This window comes from Oryctolagus cuniculus, chromosome 8 (assembly GCF_964237555.1).
Source record: "Oryctolagus cuniculus chromosome 8, mOryCun1.1, whole genome shotgun sequence".
Classification (NCBI taxonomy): domain Eukaryota; kingdom Metazoa; phylum Chordata; class Mammalia; order Lagomorpha; family Leporidae; genus Oryctolagus; species Oryctolagus cuniculus.
The window spans coordinates 26,658,633-26,678,869 of record NC_091439.1 but is presented as its reverse complement, the minus strand read 5'-3'; the positions used below and the strand labels follow the sequence as shown (position 1 = coordinate 26,678,869).

Below are 20,237 nucleotides of genomic sequence, written 5' to 3'. Positions count from 1 at the left end.
CCAAAGGTACACACCCACGCAAATCCTCATGGATCTCAAAGCAACACCTCTATGCCTATGAATTGCAGCAGACTAGTCTACTGTGCCACTTATAGACACAGCTGACATTAATTACCATGAAAGAAATCACTCAGAGACTACACTTTTGGGCTCACCTAGAACTACAGCCAAAGCAACAAACCAAGTAATACTTTGAATATCAGCTAAACCATAAAGCCTTTTACAGTAAAACCAACTCCATAAAAAAAGAGGGACAAATACACTAGATGGTCAGAGTTAATATAGGGACACAGGAGACATGAAGAAGCAAGGTAACAAGATGCCTCCGGAAGAACACAATACTCCTCCAGAATTAAATCCTGAACTGAAGGAAATCTATGAAATAACAGATGTAGATTTCAAAATAACAATTGTAAAGAAACTCAAAAAGATTCAAGAGAATACAGAAAGATTAAAGAAATGAGCAAATCAATGAGTGACATGAATGCAAATACTATTTAGGAGATAGAACTCATTAAGAAGAGCCAAGTAGAAATTTTGGAAATGAAATCTTCAATCAGTGAAATAAAAAAAAATATGATTGAGAACTTTAGCAGCAGAATAGAACAAGTAGATGAAAGAATTTCTGACCTTGAGGACAAGCTTTTTGAAATAACCGGAATAGACAAAAATAAAGAGAAAAGAACTAAAAAGAAGAAGAAAGTCCATGCAAAATATGGGATACCATTAAATGACCAAATATTTGTAATACAGGTATTCCTAAAGAAGAATAGGAAAAAGGCATTGAGAACCTGCTAAATGAAATAATAGTTGAAAATTTCCCAGATCTTTAAAGAGATATAGACATCCAGACACAACAAGCTCGAAGAACCCCAAGCAGACTCAACCAAAACAGGTCTTCTCCAAGGCATATTATTGTCAAACTGTAAAAATTTAATCACAAGGATGGGAGCTGACACCGTGGCTCACTTAGTTAATCTTCTGCCTGCGGCTCCGGCATATGGGCGCCGGGTTCTAGTCCTGGTCGCTCCTCTTCCAGTCCAGCTCTCTGCTGTGGCCCAGGAAGGCAGTGGAGGATGGCCCAAGTGCTTGGACCCTGCACCCTCATGGGAGACAAGGAGGAAGCACCTGGCTCCTGGCTTCGGATCAGCTCAACGCGCCGGCCACAGCACAACGGCTGTAGCGGCCATTTGGGGGGTGAACCAACAGAAAGAAGACCTTTGTATCTGTCTCTCTCTCTCACTGTCTAACTATCTGTCAAATAAAAAAAAAATCACAAGGAGAAAATCATAAAGACCATAAGAGAAAAGCATCAATATATACATAAAGAAAAACCAATTAGATTAACATCAGACTCCTCAGTGGAAACCCTACAGGCCAGAAAAAAAGTGGGGTAATAGTCAAGGTCTTAAAGAGAAAAAAAAATTTCAACAAAGAATATTATATCCAACAAAGCTATCTTTGAGAAGTGAAAGAGAAATAAAGTGTTTTCCAGATTAGCAAAAACTGAGAGTTCACTACTGCCAGATCAGCCTTACCAGACATTCTGTAGGGTGCCCTGCATTAGAAGTAAACATCATGAAGCACATGACACCAACAAATTCACTAACAACAAACTCACATACTGATTATGCAATCAGTAAAATGATGGCTCTTGGTTCTTATCTATCAATACTAACCTTGAATTTAATGTATTAAATTCACCAACCAAAAGACTTTGAATGGACATAAACTTGTAGGCCATATAAACATAAATATGTAAACATGAGCCCTCATCAACTTTTAAGGCATTTTTGTAAGCAATAATAACAATCATTTAGCCCTCCTTGAAGAACTGAAGGCCCTGGGAATATAACCATGTTACCATAGTCTTTTTTACATTACTAATAAAAGAAAAATGCATGCCATTTTTTTAATATTAAAGAATAAAAAGAAGTCAGAATGTGCCAAATTGGGCTGTAAAGAAGTCTGATGACCTGCCATGAAATTCTGGCAAAATTGCACTTGTTCTACAAGAGGAATGAGCAGGACAATTATCATGGTGGAGAAGGACTCTCTGATGAAGTTTTCCAGGTATTTTTCTGATAAGCTTTGGCTAATTTTCTCAAAACATTCTCCTAGTAAGTAGATGTGGTCATTCTTTCAACCTCTAGAAGGCCAACAAGCAAAATGCCTTGAGCATCCCCAAAACTGTTGTCATGATCTTTTCTCATGGATCTGCTTTTTCTTGGCTGGACCATGTCCACCTCTCGGTAATTGTTACATTGATTATATGCTATCTTCAGGGTCACTGGTAAAGCCATGTTTCATCTCTTGTTAAAATGTTTGGGGTTGGTGCCATGGCTCACTTGGTTAATTCTCCGCCTGTGGCACCCGCATCCCATATAGGCGCCGGATTCTGTCCTGTTTGCTCCTCTTCCAGTCCAGCTCTCTGCTGTGGCCTGGGAGTGCAGTGGAGGATGGCCCAAGTGCTTGGGCCCTGCACCTGCATGGGAGACCAGGAGAAGCACCTGGCTCCTGGCTTCAGATCGGTGCAGCGCCTGCTGTGGCGGCCCTTTGGGGAGTAAACCAATGGAAGGAAGACCTTTCTCTCTCTCTCTCTCTCTCTCTCTCTCTCTCTCTCTCTGTCTATAACCCTATATGTCAAATAAATAAAAAAAAATTTTAAATGCTTGAAAGAAATGCTTTAGTATTTTGTTTCCATTTGTCAAGAATTTCTGTTGAAAACTCTGTTCTCTGAAGCTGATCTGGTGCACCACTTTGGGACCCACTGAGCAGAATAAAGTTCATTCCACTTTAATTTTTCAGTCACAATTATGTAATCTCAACCACATGAGGTGTCTATGGTGCTGGCTTCTGTTTCTTTTGTTAATCATTTGTCATCTTCAATTATGACATAACATGATTAGTATTTTCCTTGCATACTGATGTGGATGATCTTCCACTGTGAGCTTCAACAATTCACTCTTTCTTCAAATGACTTATACATTTATATTGCTGATTTCTTTGGGTTTTTTCCTCACAAACTTTCCCCCCATTTTCTACCCAAGCTTCACTATATATTGGTCTTCTTACTCCAGTTTTAGCAGAAGTTGTGTCACTTTCTAGATGTTCTTTCTGAATGACATCTTCATATGAATGTGTCAGGCCCCTCACTGGCCCAAAGTTCAGAGTTCATTCTCATTCTATCTTCTCTTTCTCTCTCTTTCTCCCTCTCTCTCTCTCTCTCTCTCTCTATATATATATATATATATATGTATTTAACATTGACATCTATATTATATTATACATATAAATCTGTATATATGAGGACATATTGGATGACAACACATTTGGAATATCAATGTGTTTGTGTGTGTGTTTGTGTGTATGTAAATATACAGGTTTGCCACTTTGACACATTCCAGGTGTTCTGATTCCAATCAGTCCTGAGGCACACTGTTTTCTCTGCTGAGGAATTTGGATAGATAACTTTGTGGTGTTTCAGTCATCTCTCCTTACTTGTCCAGCGTATGCCCATCTCAGCCTCAGAGTTCATCTGAAGTATCCCTTGAGGAAAAAAGACATTCCCTAACGTGCCTGTTACGTCCTTTCAAATCACCTGCACACACAAACACACCAACATATGGACAACACAGATTTGCCTGTAACACAAGCTCATAGATTCATATTGAGAAAGATCAGTCTATTTTGTACCATTAAAATATCAGTGATAAAAATGCAAAGACTATATTAAGGTTTGCTCATCATTGTACTCCTGCCACCTACCACAGAGCAGGAACCACGGCTTGTTTAGAATAAATATTTGTGAAATGGACAACTGGGGGTACAATTGATAGCCATGTAATGTTTCTATATCATCCAAACCTGTATATTTTCTTCACTGGCTGAAATTCAGATGCAAAAATAATCATCAATGCAAATATTTCATGCTTTGGTAATTTTTTTTTTTACTTTTAATGCTTCACCTACAGATGCAATATTGCTTTGGATTTTAGTACTATATTCAGTAGGGACAACCCTGGAAGACTGGCATTTGCTATAATATGAGCTCTATTCTATGGCTCAGGGACCAAGTTGGGGAATCTGCCATCTGTTTACTAGTTCTGGAATAGTAAAAATAACTATAAGACTGAGTAACTAAAGGCTCACTCAGATCAAAATTCAACTATAAACTGAAGTCCAATGTGTTATCTGATCTGTGGATGCTGATCAGATCTGTGGAGATGCTGGTGTTCTCAGCCCCTTGCAGAGGTAGGGAAGATCTGCCTGCCAAGGCAAAATTTAACAAATCTGTAGCAGGTTAATTATTAAGTTGATAATTTTATATGGCCTGCAAATGATATCATAAATAACCAAATAGCCTTTGTTAGAAAAAAGTTTCTTCACCCCTGCCCCCCAGGAAGTAGGGTAGCTAAGAGTTAGTGCTTAACGATAATCCAAAGGTTTGCTTATTTCCCATTCCCAGAGCATTTTTGCTACTTGTATTTTTATTATGTGGAATTTTATAGTTCCTTTTCATTCTATTCACATTCTAATGCATTCTCATCACATCCTATTCACATACAGAAAATACTTGGCATGAAATGTCTGTGTAGCCAGATTCTAGGACATACTTTATCAGCATGACCCGAAATGCAAGCAATCTATTTTTGTCACAAAGTCAAAACAATAACATTTGGTACTTGAACATGTTTATGTGAATGTAGACCCCTAAGAGCACATTACACTAGAATGTAATATCACTGTTCATGACATTTGCTAAACCGTTGATATAAAAGAACAGTAGCTCTTGGAATTTTTTTCTTCAAAAGAATAGCATTTCCTAGACAATCTAGAACAAAGAGCAGGCCAAGATTAAGAGCCATTTTTCTGATACAATAGCAAACAGCCAGAGATCCTTTGCTGCAGACTAGGAAGATTTTTTTTTCTTTTTTTTTTGGGGGGGGGGGGACAGGTAGAGTTACACAGTGAGAGAGGGAGACAAAGAGAAAGGTCTTCCTTCTGTTGGTTCATCCCCCAAATGGCCACTGCAGCTGGCTCTGCACCGATCCGAAGCCAGGAGCCAGGTGCGTCTTCCTGGTCTACCATGTGGGTGCAGGGCCCAAGCACTTGGGCCATCCTCCACTGCACTCCCGGGCCACAGCAGACAGCTGGACTGGAAGAGGGGCAACCGGAACAGATTCCGGCACCCTGACAGGGACTAGAACCCCAGAGTCCCGGCGCCTCAGGCGGAGAATTAGCCTAGTGAGCCGCAGTGCCAGCCAACTAGGAAGATTTATTACACATGAGAGAATTTCAAAAAAACATGGAAAATAGAATTAAAAGAAGTCTATTTTTGGTGCAAAATATCAAAATTCATGAATACTCATATGAGTATGAACACTATGACGCCCCTGTCCCCTCTGCTACTCTCTGTGAATAATTTCTCCTCTGTTCTCAGATAAGACCATCTGATTGCCAAGATTACATGCCTGTGCCATGACTGTCTAGGTGCAAAAAGAAAGCACATCTAATCTGTTCATCCTTGGAAAAACAGGCTTGCCACCTGCCAAGACTTGAAAACTCAGCACAGAAAGAATTCTCAGACACCAAGTATAAAACTACTACTCTCAACACTCAATAGATAGGAATTGTGTATTTCATAGAACAGTTGCAGAGAATGGGGGAGCAGCCAGTGATACTGCAATAAAAAGAGGAGTAAATTAAAAGAATAAATACAATGAGATGAACTGTAGATGAGTCTTTGAAGAAGTTTTGTAATAATGGACGACTTAGTAGCTTGAAGGGCAACACAGATTTAGAAGCAATGCTTTGTTTCCTTCATGTTTAAGGGATGAATGCAAATCAATCAATGTATGCATTTTACAGAAAATGGAATTTCAGTACTTAAGTAGATAATTGAAAGATGAATGGAAATAGGCAATATTTACAACACATATCAAAGTTTCCATTAACTTTATGAGAAAACAGGGTAAAAATTTTTCCCCAAAAGAGAAATGAAGGTGGGGGTCGACACTGACATGGCAGGTAAAGCTACTGCCTGCATTCCTGCTAACTCATATAGGTGCCGGTTCAAGTCCAGACTGTTCCACTTCTGATCCAGCTCCTGGCTGATGTGTCTCTGGAAAAGCAGTGGAAGATAGCCCAAGTCCTTGGGCCCCTGCACACACTTGGGAGAGCTATAAGAAGCTCCTGGACACTAGTTTTGGCTCTGCACAACAGACTGTCGCAGCCATTTGTGAAGTGAACCAGTAGATGAAGACCTCTCTGTCTCTGTCTCTCTCTCTCTCTCTCTCTCGCTCGCTCTCTCTCTCCCTCTGCCTCTCTGTAAATCTGCCTTTCAAATAAATAAATGAATCTTTTAAAAATGAAGAAAAATGAAGGAAAGAATTAATGTAGATAGGTTTGTTAAAAGTTGGAAGGGGTAGGTTACAGTTGTTTATTAAAGGAGATCTAGCAGCCTTGGTGCTTTTGTTTGTTTGTTTTTTACTCTAATAGAACATGGGAGCAGTGTTCAAAGTTGAAGGAGTGAAGCAGACTTAAAAACCTCAGATGAGGCGGTGCGTCCCCGGGTAGCCGAGCTCGGCATGAGTGTCCTGCTGCTGTCCGGCCGGGCTTGGCTGTGCTCTGCGGCGCGCGGGGTCTTTCCCTGTCTTTGGAGAGGGAAATGCTTCGGCACTGGGAATGAGCGGGCAGAAAAGAACCCGACGACGCCGATGCTGCGGCATCTGGTGTATAAAATAAAGTCCACTGGCCCCATCACTGTGGCCGAGTACATGAAGGAGGTGTTGACCAATCCAGCCAAGGGATATTATGTGTACCGTGACATGCTGGGAGAAAAAGGAGATTTCGTTACTTCACCTGAAATAAGTCAGATCTTTGGGGAGCTGCTAGGGATATGGTTCATTAGTGAGTGGATGGCCACTGGAAAAAGTGCAGCTTTCCAGCTGGTGGAACTGGGCCCTGGTAGGGGAACCCTCGCAGGGGATATTTTGAGGGTGTTTAGTCAGCTTGGATCTGTGCTGAAAAACTGTGACATTTCCATACATCTGGTGGAGGTGAGCCAAAAACTAAGTGAGATTCAAGCAGTGACGCTGACTGAAGAGAAGGTCCCGTTAGAGCGGAATGCTGACTCCCCAGTGTATATGAAAGGTGTTTCTAAGACTGGGATTCCAGTTTGCTGGTACCGAAATCTGCAAGATGTCCCAAAAGGATACAGCTTTTATCTTGCACATGAATTCTTCGATGTTCTTCCTGTGCATAAGTTTCAGAAAACACCACAAGGATGGCGAGAAGTGCTCATCGATATTGATCGGCAAGTTTCTGATAAACTGAGGTTTGTCTTGGCGCCTTGTGCACTCCAGCAGAAGCCTTCATACACCACGATGAAAAAAGGGATCACGTTGAAGTGTGTCCCGACGCCGGTGTCGTCATTCAGGAACTTTCTCAACGTATTGCACTGACTGGAGGTGCTGCGCTGATTGCTGATTACGGCCATGATGGAACAAAGACAGATACCTTCAGAGGATTCTGTGGCCACAAGCTGCATGATGTGTTGGTCGCCCCAGGAATGGCAGACCTAACAGCTGACGTGGACTTCAGTTACCTGCGCAGAATGGCACAAGGACAAGTAGCCTCGCTGGGCCCAATAACACAACAAACATTTTTAAAAAATATGGGCATTGATGTTCGGCTGAAGATTCTTGCAGATAAATCACATGAGCCTTCAGTTAGGCAACAGTTACTTCAGGGATATGATATGCTCATGAACCCTAAGAAGATGGGAGAAAGATTTCACTTTTTTGCACTGCTGCCTCATCAGAGACTCCGTGGTGGAAGTCACCAGACAGAAGCACGGCCGTCAAGACCCTCTGTGGCGCCTGTGGCTGGCTTTGCTGACCTTGCTTGGAGGTGATGCTTCAGATTGGCCTTGTTATCCCTCAGTCTACCCAAGAACTCAGAATAAAGGGAGCACATTTCCTACACTGCAGGTGACACAGTGGTGTTTTACCTCTTCACTGCCAATAAAAGTATCCCATGTTGTGTGTAATACGAAGTTAGAGAAGTTTTAGGGTTGTGACCAAGTCTTCGTACAAATATGTGTTCTCGATTAAATGCAATAATTGTGAAAAAAAAAAAAAAACCTCAGATGAGGGGAAAGCACTAAGAAAGGCTACTATAAAATGTGATTGTGAGATAGGCTTAAGTAATGATCTAGGGGGGGAGTTGATGATGGTTTCCTCTCTGATTGCCTAAAAAGTTCCTTAATAATAGTCACTGAGGCCGGTGCCGCGGCTCACCAGGCTAATCCTCTGCCTGCGGCACCAGCACCCCAGGTTCTAGTCCTGGTTGGGGAGTCGGATTCTGTCCCGGTTCCTCCTTTTCCAGTCCGGCTCTCTGCTGTGGCCCAGGAAGGCAGTGGAGGATGACCCAAGTGCTTGGGCCCTGCACCCACGTGGGAAACCAGGAGGAAGCACCTGGCTCCTGGCTTTGGATCAGCGCAGTGCGCCGTCCATAGCGGCCATTTGGGGGGTGAACCAACAGAAGGAAGACCTTTCTCTCTCTCTCTCTCTCTCTCTCTCTCATCATCTAACTCTGCCTGTCCAAAAAAAAAAAAACAATAATAATTATAATAGTCACTGAGCCTCATCATCAGCCCTTAAGGTATTCTGGTCTGGCTGAATAGCCCATGAGATCATTTCAGGCATGGAAAACCAAGACATTGTAACAAAAAGTGTCCTATATGAAGGACATCTGTGAGTGAGACCCCAGTGGAAAGAAGTGTTCGCCAAAGAAGTATGTGCTTCTCTCTGAAGGGAGGAGAGAGCTTCCAATTTGCTTATGGCCTTATTTAAGTGCTAAAGGAATTTGTGGATTCAAAAGGCTTCCATGGCCTAGGAAGTTCATGTCATGAGCCTCAGGTCATCACTGACATCATACATAAGATTGTTAATTGTTAAATTAACAACAAGAGTCACCGCACACTCGCTTCCCATGCAGGACCTGTGTCCACAAAGCATTGTGTTATGAGAATTAGTAGTAGAACTTCCTCAGAGATTTCCAATTTTCGTGTATTAAGTGAAGGATATTCTTATGACTCATAAGCTATACTTATGTCTAAGTGCTTGCAAAAGATGTATCATGCTTGGATTCTTCTTTAAAGTTAATAAAGTTTATCAAAAAAAGAATTAAAAAAAGAGAAGTGAAATTAACTTTGAGATGCAATGACTTTGAACAGCCCTTGTCTCAACTGTTGAGGAACATTTTTTTTTTCATAGAATTTGTTAAACTCCTTACTTAGTATGGTGTAAATCTTCTGTGTATAAGGTTAATTCAAAATAGGTCTTAGTTTAAAATAAGACTGGAGATAGTAGAGGGGAGGAGAAGAAGGGTTTGAGTGTGGGTGGGAGGGCGGGTAGAGTGGGAAGAATCACTATGTTCCCAAAGTTGTATTTTTTTTTTTTTTTTGACAGGCAGAGTGGACAGTGAGAGAGAGAGAGAGAGAGAGAAAGGTCTTCCTTTGCCATTGGTTCACCCTCCAATGGCCGCAGCGGCCAGCGCGCTGCGGCCGGCGCACCGCGCTGATCCGATGGCAGGAGCCAGGTACTTCTCCTGGTCTCCCATGGGGTGCAGGGCCCAAGCACTTGGGCCATCCTCCACTGCACTCCCTGGCCACAGCAGAGAGCTGGCCTGGAAGAGGGGCAACCGGGACAGAATCCAACGCCCCGACTGGGACTAGAACCCGGTGTGCCGGCGCCGCAAGGCAGAGGATTAGCCTAGTGAGCCACGGTGCCGGCCCCCAAAGTTGTATTTATGGATTGCATGAAGTTTGTATTCCTTAGATAAAAGGTTTCTTTGGAAAAAAAAATAAAATGCCCACTTTTAAAATAAATAAAAAAATAATAGTCATTTAGGTTATGCTGATAATTTTCTTTTGAGGAAAAAAAGTGTATACTAAATTCAGATTCCACAGTCCTAGTAATAACCTTGAATAGGATTGTACAAACAACAGATGCAGAAGATTTTAGCTACATACCCACACACATAAAATGCGCAAATATTAGCCTTCTTATAGCTATACTGAGCAGACTAAAATATTGCAAGAGAATGAAATGATTTTGACAGATGGCAAATGAGTACCAAAAATATAGCTAGCTATCTGTGGCAGCCATACCTGTGGCTTTGTAGTATCTTGGATGTCTATTTAAAAGAGCTAGAATTGACTCATCCATTAACAGTCCAGATTAGGCATTGGTAGTCAGGGGTTTCTCTCTTTTCCACAGAATCTTCTGGATGCATGTTTATAATGGCACTATATCAAGCTACCAAGATCATCTGCCAAAACCCAATCTAGCGGAGAACTTTTGCTAAAAGAAAAGCGTGTTTAATCAGAGACAGTCATTCATCCTAGCCCACAACACCCCTGCTTCTGATCTTCCACTGTTAAAAACATAACACACTGGAGGAAGATTGTGCTATATTTCATGAGTGCTCTGTGCCACCACCAAAGGACAGTTCCATCTGTTATTGGCTCTCAGCTTTGCTTACTGATAAAACAGGAAGGACAGCTTGCTGATGGGCTGTTTGAAGCAAATGGTTCCTCTCTTTCCGGCAATTAATGTTTATAAATTATTTCTACAGTAGACAGCATGTATGGTACCATGATTTCAAAATTAGTTTCAATAAATTAAGAGCCTGCATTCATTTCAAGAAGGGCTCAGTTACAATTCAATGCATGGGGTTTAGCATTGTATTCAACTTTTTGTGAATATTGCTACATGAAATCAAACACTCTCATTAGCTCTATGGATTGTCCTTCCCTTATAAGATGATCAGGAGATCAGACGCTCAGCAGTTGAAAGTTCACTTTATGTAGTACATAGTCATGTTTTAGTTCTTCACAGAAAACAGGATTTCGGATGCTTCAACATTTCTGAGACTAGGGCAATAGCCCTTTGGCTGCAGCAGAGGGAAATGTGAGAACAAAGAGCAAATACAAATCATTTGGCTTTTTTCCCAGCATTATTCTATTGTATCATTCTTAAAGCAGAGAACTCATTGTATATTTTATGACCCCTGCACAATTCTAGGAGGGTTTTCCTACACCTAGAATATGGTCTTCTTTTTACAACTTGTAAAACAGGCTTTTATCTCAGGTTGCCAGGCTTCCTTTATTTCCCTGGTTAAATTTGTCCATGCTTCTTTTGTCAACTAATGAGCTTCCTTATGTTATATAATGACACATTTCCTTGGAAAAAAGTGACCATGAAACTTGTATTGATATTCACTTCTAAAGGTGTAGATGAGGAACTTTCACTTTTCAAATACTAACCACCAGTTCAAAGTTCAGACAGGGGAAAAAATGGAATGATTTCTAGAGATCGCAGGTAGGGAAGAGAGGCCTTTGAACAATGTGGAAGTCATTAAAAGACTTACAAAACCCCAAGGAGGCAACCATCTCTTCATCCTTACTTGAGATCAGTTGAGAAACAAAACTCCTGCAAAGAGAGAGAACTGAGGAGAGAACAAGATACCAAGATTTCTAGTGGAACAAAAGAATTAAACAGAACTTTACCTGAGAGAGCTTCTCTTTAGTATACTTCATAGTGGGGAAATAAAAGAAACATAGGTATGATGTAACCTCATACCATTAAAAGAATGTAGTTAGAGGCAGCAATTTTATGAACATTCAGGACAGTGATATTGCCATACTGTATGGTCATTTCATTTTATTTCATAATATGCCCATAAAAGACATAGTCTTTTGAAGTCAGCATTGTGGCACAGTGGATTAAGCTGCTGCCTGAGACATTGTCTCCCAATTGAGGGCCAGTTCAAGTCCTTACTGATCCGCTTCCAATCCAGCTCCCTGATAATGTGCCTGGGAAAGCAGTGGGAAAATGGCCCAAGTGCCTGGGCCCCTGCAAACCACATGAAAAACCCAGATGGAGTTCCAGACTCCTAGCTTCAGCCTGACCCAGCTGCTGCCTTTGCAGCAATTTAAGGAGTGAACCAGCAGATGGTAGATCTCCCCTTCTCTGTCTCTCCTTCTCTCTGTAACTCTGCCTTTCAATTAAATAAATAAATCTTTACAAAAAAATTTTAAAGATGTGGTCTGTGTTGTTTGTGCACCTGACACCATGAGAATAAACTAGGAAACATGGGAAACATTTAAAGGCTAAAACTAAGTGCTCACCATGCAATGTATTATTGCTTTAAACTAGTGGAATTTAATTACAACATTCTGTATTAACTCCTTCTTTCAATGAGAAATAAGATATGACCACTTTAAGATGAGACCATATATTGTTAATAAAGAGTAGGAAGAATAAAATATTGAAAGATTTTAGTCATTATTAAATCTGTTTAATTAACTTTTTAGAAATCTGCCAAGTACATTGAAGTGGTATTCAAGCCAGCACTGGTTTAGATGGAAAAGTGAGCAGAAACTAATTGACCATGGTCATGAAGAGACAAAGAAGAGTACAATTTATTGTCTCAAATGATGTTTGAGAGAATTAAAAGAAACAACTTCTAACAAGGAGATGCTATTGTTAAAAGTAAACCAAGAACATTATGGGTCTGCATGTGATGAATACTATTAATAAAATGATTTCATATTGGATATGGGTGTCTTCCTTGAAGAAAATTCATATAAGCCAGGAGCCATTGGAAAGATTAGATATTTGGCAAAACACTATGGCCAGTGTATACTCTGCAAGTCATGTGGAGATAGAAGCATTCACAGAGATTAGAGAATAGATTAAAGTATAAGACATTATAAAAAAAAAAAAAAAGAGCAGAAGCTACTGACCCAAAAGATAGTTTACCTTATAATGGACTTCAGCAGATGGTCACTCCGTGCTATCATAATTCCTAAGAATACACGAGGGTTTTCTTTTGTATTCTTAATTTTTTTATATATACAATTTTTAAATTTTTTAACTGGCACAGAAATTGTTTATATTTGAGGTATCAGATGATCTGTTAATACATGTACACACGGTGTAATGATTAGGATAAACATAGCCCATCACACATTTAACATTTATTTGTCATGACAACACTCAAAATCCTTTCTTTTTTCAGAGAAATATGTGGTACATTATCATTACCTATAGTTAACCTACTGTGCAAGGAACCCATAATATTTTTAATATGAGATCATATTATGACAGATTTAATTAAACCTAGAGATACATATACAGGACCCAAAGGCAACATTCCTTGCTGTAGTCTTTATAAATACAAGCACTGCCTTCTATATCAAACAGCTTAATGCCATCCTTCGCATTGTCCTACTCATGGAGACCCGACATCTTGTTATCCAGATGATGCAGTTCAGAAAATAAATGTGTGAGAGCCAGCAGACCCAGGATGCTGCTGCCGAAAAGCAAGTGGTTCCTGATGGGGCTGAACAGACTATTGCAGATTCCCAGTTGTCGGGGAATGTGTTCATCAGCCAGAAGAAGTATAATGGCCTAACTAAATCCATTCCAAGAAAAGGCTCCACGAAGGCTTTGAGACCTACTGATGGGAAAAACAGATCAGCACCGTAGTGAGCTCCAAAGTAGTAATTTTCCCATGGTCTATTCAAACCTAATGAAAGATGACATGATGGGGAGAAAATTTGGCGGATGAGGCATGCCAGGGACCCTGGGGAGGCCAAGTGTGGCAACTGGACCATGCAAGGTTCCCTATCACAGGAAGAACATTTTCGTTGACATTTAGGTGCTCTTTATCCATCTGAAAAACAGGATTTGGAGCTCAGGATTTGACAAGTATTTCTATGTTGCCTCATAGAGTGGGCAGTCCTGCTGCCTTGATCTAGTCACTTTCCTTGTTCTTGAAATGTGGATATTTCTTCTCTGTACATTACCTCTATGATTTGGGATGGAAAAGACCGCTTTTCTTTTGTTCTGCTTCTCAGACTCAACAGAGAACCCCGTGGCAAGCAGCTTTCCTGTTGACTTCTCCAGGAAGAAAGAAGCAACTGACATGACTGTTCTACTGCAGTTTGCCTAATTAGAAAGAAATTATTTTACATGCTGAAGGCTAATGTTTAATTTGAAACAGGTGCTTAGATGTTTGTAGTTATGAATTCTTTACCTTTTGTTCAAGACAAGTATGGATGACTGCAGGGCTTTCAAAATTGTCTTCTAGTTTCAGCCACTAGTATGATAAGCAAATTGGGACTGAAGCAGTACATTCCAAATCTACATTCTAATTTGAAATGAAAAGAGATGCTAAAAAGTGACATATTTATATATTCGAATCCTAGCTCATCCTGTGACACAGATTTCTTAGATAAGATCAAAGGTCCAATTTTGCTATTAAAGAAGCATAAAGACAGAATATCAAGGTTCATTTCACTATGGTTTCTTTTCAAATACAAATTTTTACATATGTAAATCCACATTTTTGAAATAAAAGAGAGATTTTTCTCCTGGAGAAGAAAGTGTTGACTTCTTTCTCAGAAGTCTTTGGACTTCTCATTTTTTAAAATGTGTTTTCATTTTCCTAAGGAAGGGCCAGATTGCATAGTGACTAACCCTGTGAATGAATGTTAGATTTACTTGAAATGATATTGTGAGAAAGCAAAACTTTTGTGTCCAGTGTTAGAATGCTATTCACCTCCCTAGATGGGAGGCCACTGTGTTACAAATTCCTTCATCTTTTTTGTGGACTCTTACATAGCACTTGAGACTGTTTTCTGTGTTGCTGTGTAGAAGAAAAATGGCATAAGTGGTTTTTCAGTTCAGAAGAAGTGATGGACCCTATAGTTTAATCTGCCTTCAGCCTTGGACATAGAGGAATGAGAGAAAAAATGAAAAGTTGCCATAATTCCTTTTACCTAAGAAAAACGAACAAAGATGTCTAGGTAGCTCCACCTGACATTATGACATTTTACATCATATCCTGTATTTTTTGTAAAAGTATAGACGATTCTTCTCCTTCCACTCACCATGAGTACCTGGATGTGAGATTGGTTTTTCCAGGAGGTAAGTGTGGAAAGGACTGAGACTCAGGTGTATTTCCCCAGTAGAAACTGAACTCAGGGAATGGGTCTCAGAAGCAATGTTCCCTAATTTGTGGTTGAGTCATTGTGGATTCAAAAGAAATTCAGAGTCTAAAAAAAGCTCAAGAAAACATAGTTCCAATAAGGAAAAAAAAAAAAAGAAAAGAAAGGCAAAATGAGGTGTTCAAGAAGATGAAAAATAAATAAAGAGAGAAAAAGCCAGAGTAAGAAAGAAGCAACACAATGAAAGACACTTAACACTGAATTTCCTGATTTCACCAACTAACCATTCAATTGCTATGTTTCCTATGATGTTTCCCCTTTAGTCACAAAGCTAGATGTCTGGCTCCCCATGGCTACTGTTTTGTTGCCCAGTTAGGGTCATCTTGGAGAGAAGGGTTGCAGTGTTTACAAGTTAGTTATGATAAGAAGCCAGTTTATTTTTTATCTGCTTAATTGGTCTGAGTTGCATGGCTGTATATTCCTGGATTGTAGGTTAAAAGTATCTGTAGTTGTCTTTGTGAAGAGCAATGTATCTTTAAGCCTATTTATTAAAACAAAAATAAATTTAATCCCATCAAGGTGGCATGTACCAGTGCCATCTCATTAGTCCCAGTGATCAATTTCTGTTCACAATTGATCATAATGATAGGACTAAGAACCAAAGGGATCACATACACAAAAATAGTGTCTGCAAATACTAGCTGATAGGATAAAAAAAGGGAGAGAACGATCCAACATGGAAAGTGAGATACACAGCAGACCCATAGAATGGCAGATGTCCTAAACAACACTCTGGCCTCAGAATCAGCCCTTAAGGCATGCAGATCTGGCTGAAATGCACATAAGAGTATTTCAGGCATGGAAAGCCAAGACACTCTGCGGGAAAAAAAAAAAAAAACTAAATGAAAGATCTCCACGAGTGAGATCCCAGTGGAAAGAATGGGTCATCAAAGAAGGAGGTACCTTTCTCTGAAGGGAGGAAAGAACTTCCACTTTGACCATGGCCTTGTCGAAATATGATCAGATTTGGTGAAATCAGGGGGCTTCCATAGCCTTGGCAGCTCATGACAAGAGCCTAGGGTGATTACTGATGCCATAAACAAGAGTGTCAATTTGTTAAGTCAACAACAGGAGTCACTGTGCACTTACTCGTCATGTAGGATCTTTGTCCTTAGTGTGCTGTACATTGAGATTTAATGCTATAACTAGTACTCAAACAGTATTTTTCACTTTATGTTTCTGTGTGGGAGCAAACTGTTGAAATATTTACTTAATGTATGCTAAACTGATCTTCTGTATATAAAGAGAATCAAAAATGAATCATGATGTGAATGGAAGGGGAGAGGGAGTGGGAAAGGGGAGGGTTGCAGGTGGGAGGGACGTTATGGGGGGGAAGCCATTGTAATCCATATTCTGTATTTTGGAAATTTATATTCATTAAATAAAAGTTAAAAAAAATAAAATAAATTTGTGTATTTAGTAAATAGATTGATTCATAAAGCACTGGCTTTTGCTCCAGAATTGGTTACTTTGATTATTCCTGTGCTTAACTAGTCAACTTTGGGAAAACAAAATTGTTTTCTGTCCTTTGAAGAAAATTAACTGCCTGTTTTTAGAGAACTAAATGCAATAAAACTGTCCACTGTGTTGTTTTCCTATGAACGTTAACTAGTGTTTAAGGGAAAAGAGTAGAACATAATTACTGGCTACTAATAACAAGTAGTTCTCTTTTGATATTGAACTTAAAAGAATTTTAATACTTTATTTCAGAATGTTCAGTTTTCTAATGAAGAGACTAGCGAAAGTACAAAGCACAGATTTAGTGGTCTGGAGAAATCCTAAGTTCTTTAGTAAAAGTAACAAAGTTTACCTACACAGCCCCACTGAAATGTCACAAACTAGTTAATATATTGCAATCATCAGTTGCCCTACATTTTCAGTTCAACTGCAGATTCTGTGATTGGCTTGGGACTCTTACTCCTGGCATAGGTGTTTGCAATTCAAGGTAATATTCTTCCATTAGGAAGGCAAGAAATCAAGGAACAACACTCCTTAAATTATAATCTGCAAACCCAAAAATAAAATGCCTCTCATTTACCATCATCATGAATGTCTTTCAGTTTTTAAAGAATTGTTAAAATATTGGCTAATGGAGTGTGGAATGTCATATTTTCTTTCTTTTTTCAGAAATGTTTATTTGGGCCAGCATTGTGGCATAACTCGTTAAGCCGCCACCTGTGACAGTACGCATATGGGACAGGCATCCCATATGGCTACCAGTTCACGTCCTGGCTGCTCCACTTTCGAACCAGCTAATTGCTAACATGCCTGGGAAATCAGAGAAGGATGGCACAAGTACTTGAGCCTCTGAACTCACCTGGGAGACTTAGAAGAAGCCCCTGGCTCCAGCCCAGGCTAGCCCTAGCCATTGAGGCCATTTGAAGAGTAAACCAGTGAATGGAAGATATATCTCTCTCTCCCTCTCTCTCTCTCTTTCTTTCTGTAACTCTGCCTTTAATAAATAAATCAAAGCTTTTTGAATTTTTTCCATTTTTTGAAGGGCAGAGAAAAAGAGAAGGAGTAAAAGAGTTTCCATCCACTGGGTTACTCCTCAAATACTTGGGACAGCAAGAACAGAGCAAGACCAAAGCCAGGATGTAAATCTGGATCTCCCACTTGTGAGTCAGAGACCCAGGTACTGGGGCTATCACATGCTACGTCCTAGGGTACGCATTAGCAGGAAGCTAAATCAGAAATGGGGTATTCAGGACTGGAACCAGGCACTCTGAAATGAAGTGTGAGCTTCCCAAGCAGCATCCTAACCATAGCACCAATGACACGTTCACAATGGCATATTTTACTGAAGAAAAGTCTCCAATGTTTAGTGAAATATAATGTCTTTAAGTTATTTATTTGAAACGCAGAGTTACAGAAAGAGAAAGAGAGAGAGAAAACTTCCATCCATTGGTTCATTCTCTAAATGCCCTCAACATCCAGGACAAGGCCAGGAGCCAGGATCTCTATCTCTATGGGTGACAGGAACTCAAGTATTTGAACCATTATCTCCTGCCTCCAGAATATACATTAGCAAGAATCTGGGTTGGAAATAGAAGGGGAAATGGAACCTAGGTACCCCAATATGGGATGCAGACATCACAAGTGGTAGCTTAACCTATTGCACCACAATGCCTGCCCCAAATATAAGTTTTCTATTATAAACATTTCTATATTAAATGGCAATATTTAGTGTATTATTCTCCTTCTAAAGTATCATTTCGTTACTGTAATGATTGTTTTTAGTGAGGCCTCTTGGTTTGGAAGAGATTGGCAATTGTGACATAAGCAAGTTAGTAGTCTAATTTCATTTATTACATGTCTACCCTGTGCTTTACTATTAACATAAAATTTTTACCATTTATAGAGAACTTATTGTGTTCTAGAAATTATGCATAGATGGTATGTATAACCTTCATTCCCACCCTCTATAGGAAGCATTGCCAATCCAGTTTTAAAGACAAATGGATTGAATTTCAGAAAGGTTAATAACTTGCATTTGGTTTCATCTGCAGGAAGTGGTAGATCCCAAATTTCAACCCAAATCTAACTACAAAATTAGCATTTTTATTGACTATTTCTGAGAATGTAAATTTCATTTACCTGTTAAAGTTTAGGTATGAAAAATCTTAGTCTCTGGAAGTGGAAATGCTAAACTGCTGCATATTAAAATAGCTATAGTTTAAAGAAACACAACTGAAACAATGTTTAAATCTGCTCTAAACTCATGGCCTATTTCTTTCTAAAATGATTAAATAAATTTCTTTCCCTGCCGGATTATTACCAGAAGGACATATGATATGTCTGGGATCTTCCCTCTCATCCCAAATGGCCAGGGGACAAAATCCTGCTTTCATGTCATTTCTAAGCAAAAGCTGAAAGGCCAGAAATCACTGGAGAAATTTGCTCGGGTGAGATTTTCAGTTCAATTTTATTCTCCCTTGAGGTTCAAACAAACTTCAGATAATCATTGTGAACTTGGTGATGAACCAAACTCAGATTCAGACTTTGGCTTCTCAGAGGGTCAGCCCTTCCATTTAGAATAAGGCACAGCTTAAAGTGACAAGCCAAATGGGGTCAGATGTTCAATACTTGGCAAAAGCCTCAGCTGTCGTATTGAAACAATGTTGACAAGATGGCAAGCTTTAAACTAAATCCCCCGTGGAGGCTATTGATATCATTCTCACTTTCCCTTCTGTCTCCTTTCCAGCCTTGCTGCTTCCTGGAGGACCTGCCAATCACACACAGCATTTACCAGAGGCTGCAAGGGCTGCACGACATGCTGGCATTTATTCCAGCTACAGGAGCCACTCATGACTCCCTTGACTCCTCAGCACAAGAGAAAGCAGCTGACATACACCTGCCCAAGCAATCAGAAGGCAGATAAAACCACCACAACCCTCACTTGCCAGCAGTTAACCCTTACCAGATGATTTTATTGAATAAATGAGCACAGAGCACTTGAGTTCTCCCCCCAAACAATCCATTTTGGCAAAAGTTCGGAGAGTTTCAATTAATTTCAGGTAGACAACATCAATGTGTTTTCCAGAAAGCAGGAAGTCAGCTGAACAACTTCAAGGTAAACATCAGGTGAGGGTTAGAAATATGAATCAATTAAAAATAAGAGATATGAATAGGAATCAGTTAGCCACTAAGCTGAAACTAATGTGGGGAATCTAGTAAAGGAGTAAGACATCAGTGAGCTGGACTTTTCTGCCAGCCCTGCACTGTAACTTTATCCCTTCATCTGCAGTCTAATATGCCTGGCTTCCCAGGATGCACCTGTTTCTCATCTGGGACCAGGAAGGAGGAAACTCCATGATAGTCACGAAAGTTTAAACTCCACATAGAGACCCCATAAATATCTCAGAGAGCTTTACACATGATAAGACCCCACTCTATTTGTTTGCTCAAGTAGGCATCATCACCTATCTCATAAAAGAAACTGGTAGCAGGGAAAGGGTCCTTCACTCTCTCATTTAAATAAACCCTATTTGCACTAAATGTACATTAAGTGAGTACCCCTCTTTTTAAATTCTTATCATTATGGATTCAAGAACCTGTAATAAAGATTAAGATACCTAGGCTCAAATCATTACCATTACACTACAACAAAACAAATTAGATCCCATCAAGTACAACCTGAAAGTTTAATGCA

General features: G+C 39.9%; 1 pseudogene; it reads left to right on the top strand.

The window, feature by feature from the left end:
- Positions 1 to 6,565: 6,565 nt before the first annotated feature.
- Positions 6,566 to 8,146, top strand: LOC100344587 (protein arginine methyltransferase NDUFAF7, mitochondrial pseudogene; annotated as a pseudogene).
- The last annotated feature ends 12,091 nt before the right edge of the window (positions 8,147 to 20,237 follow it).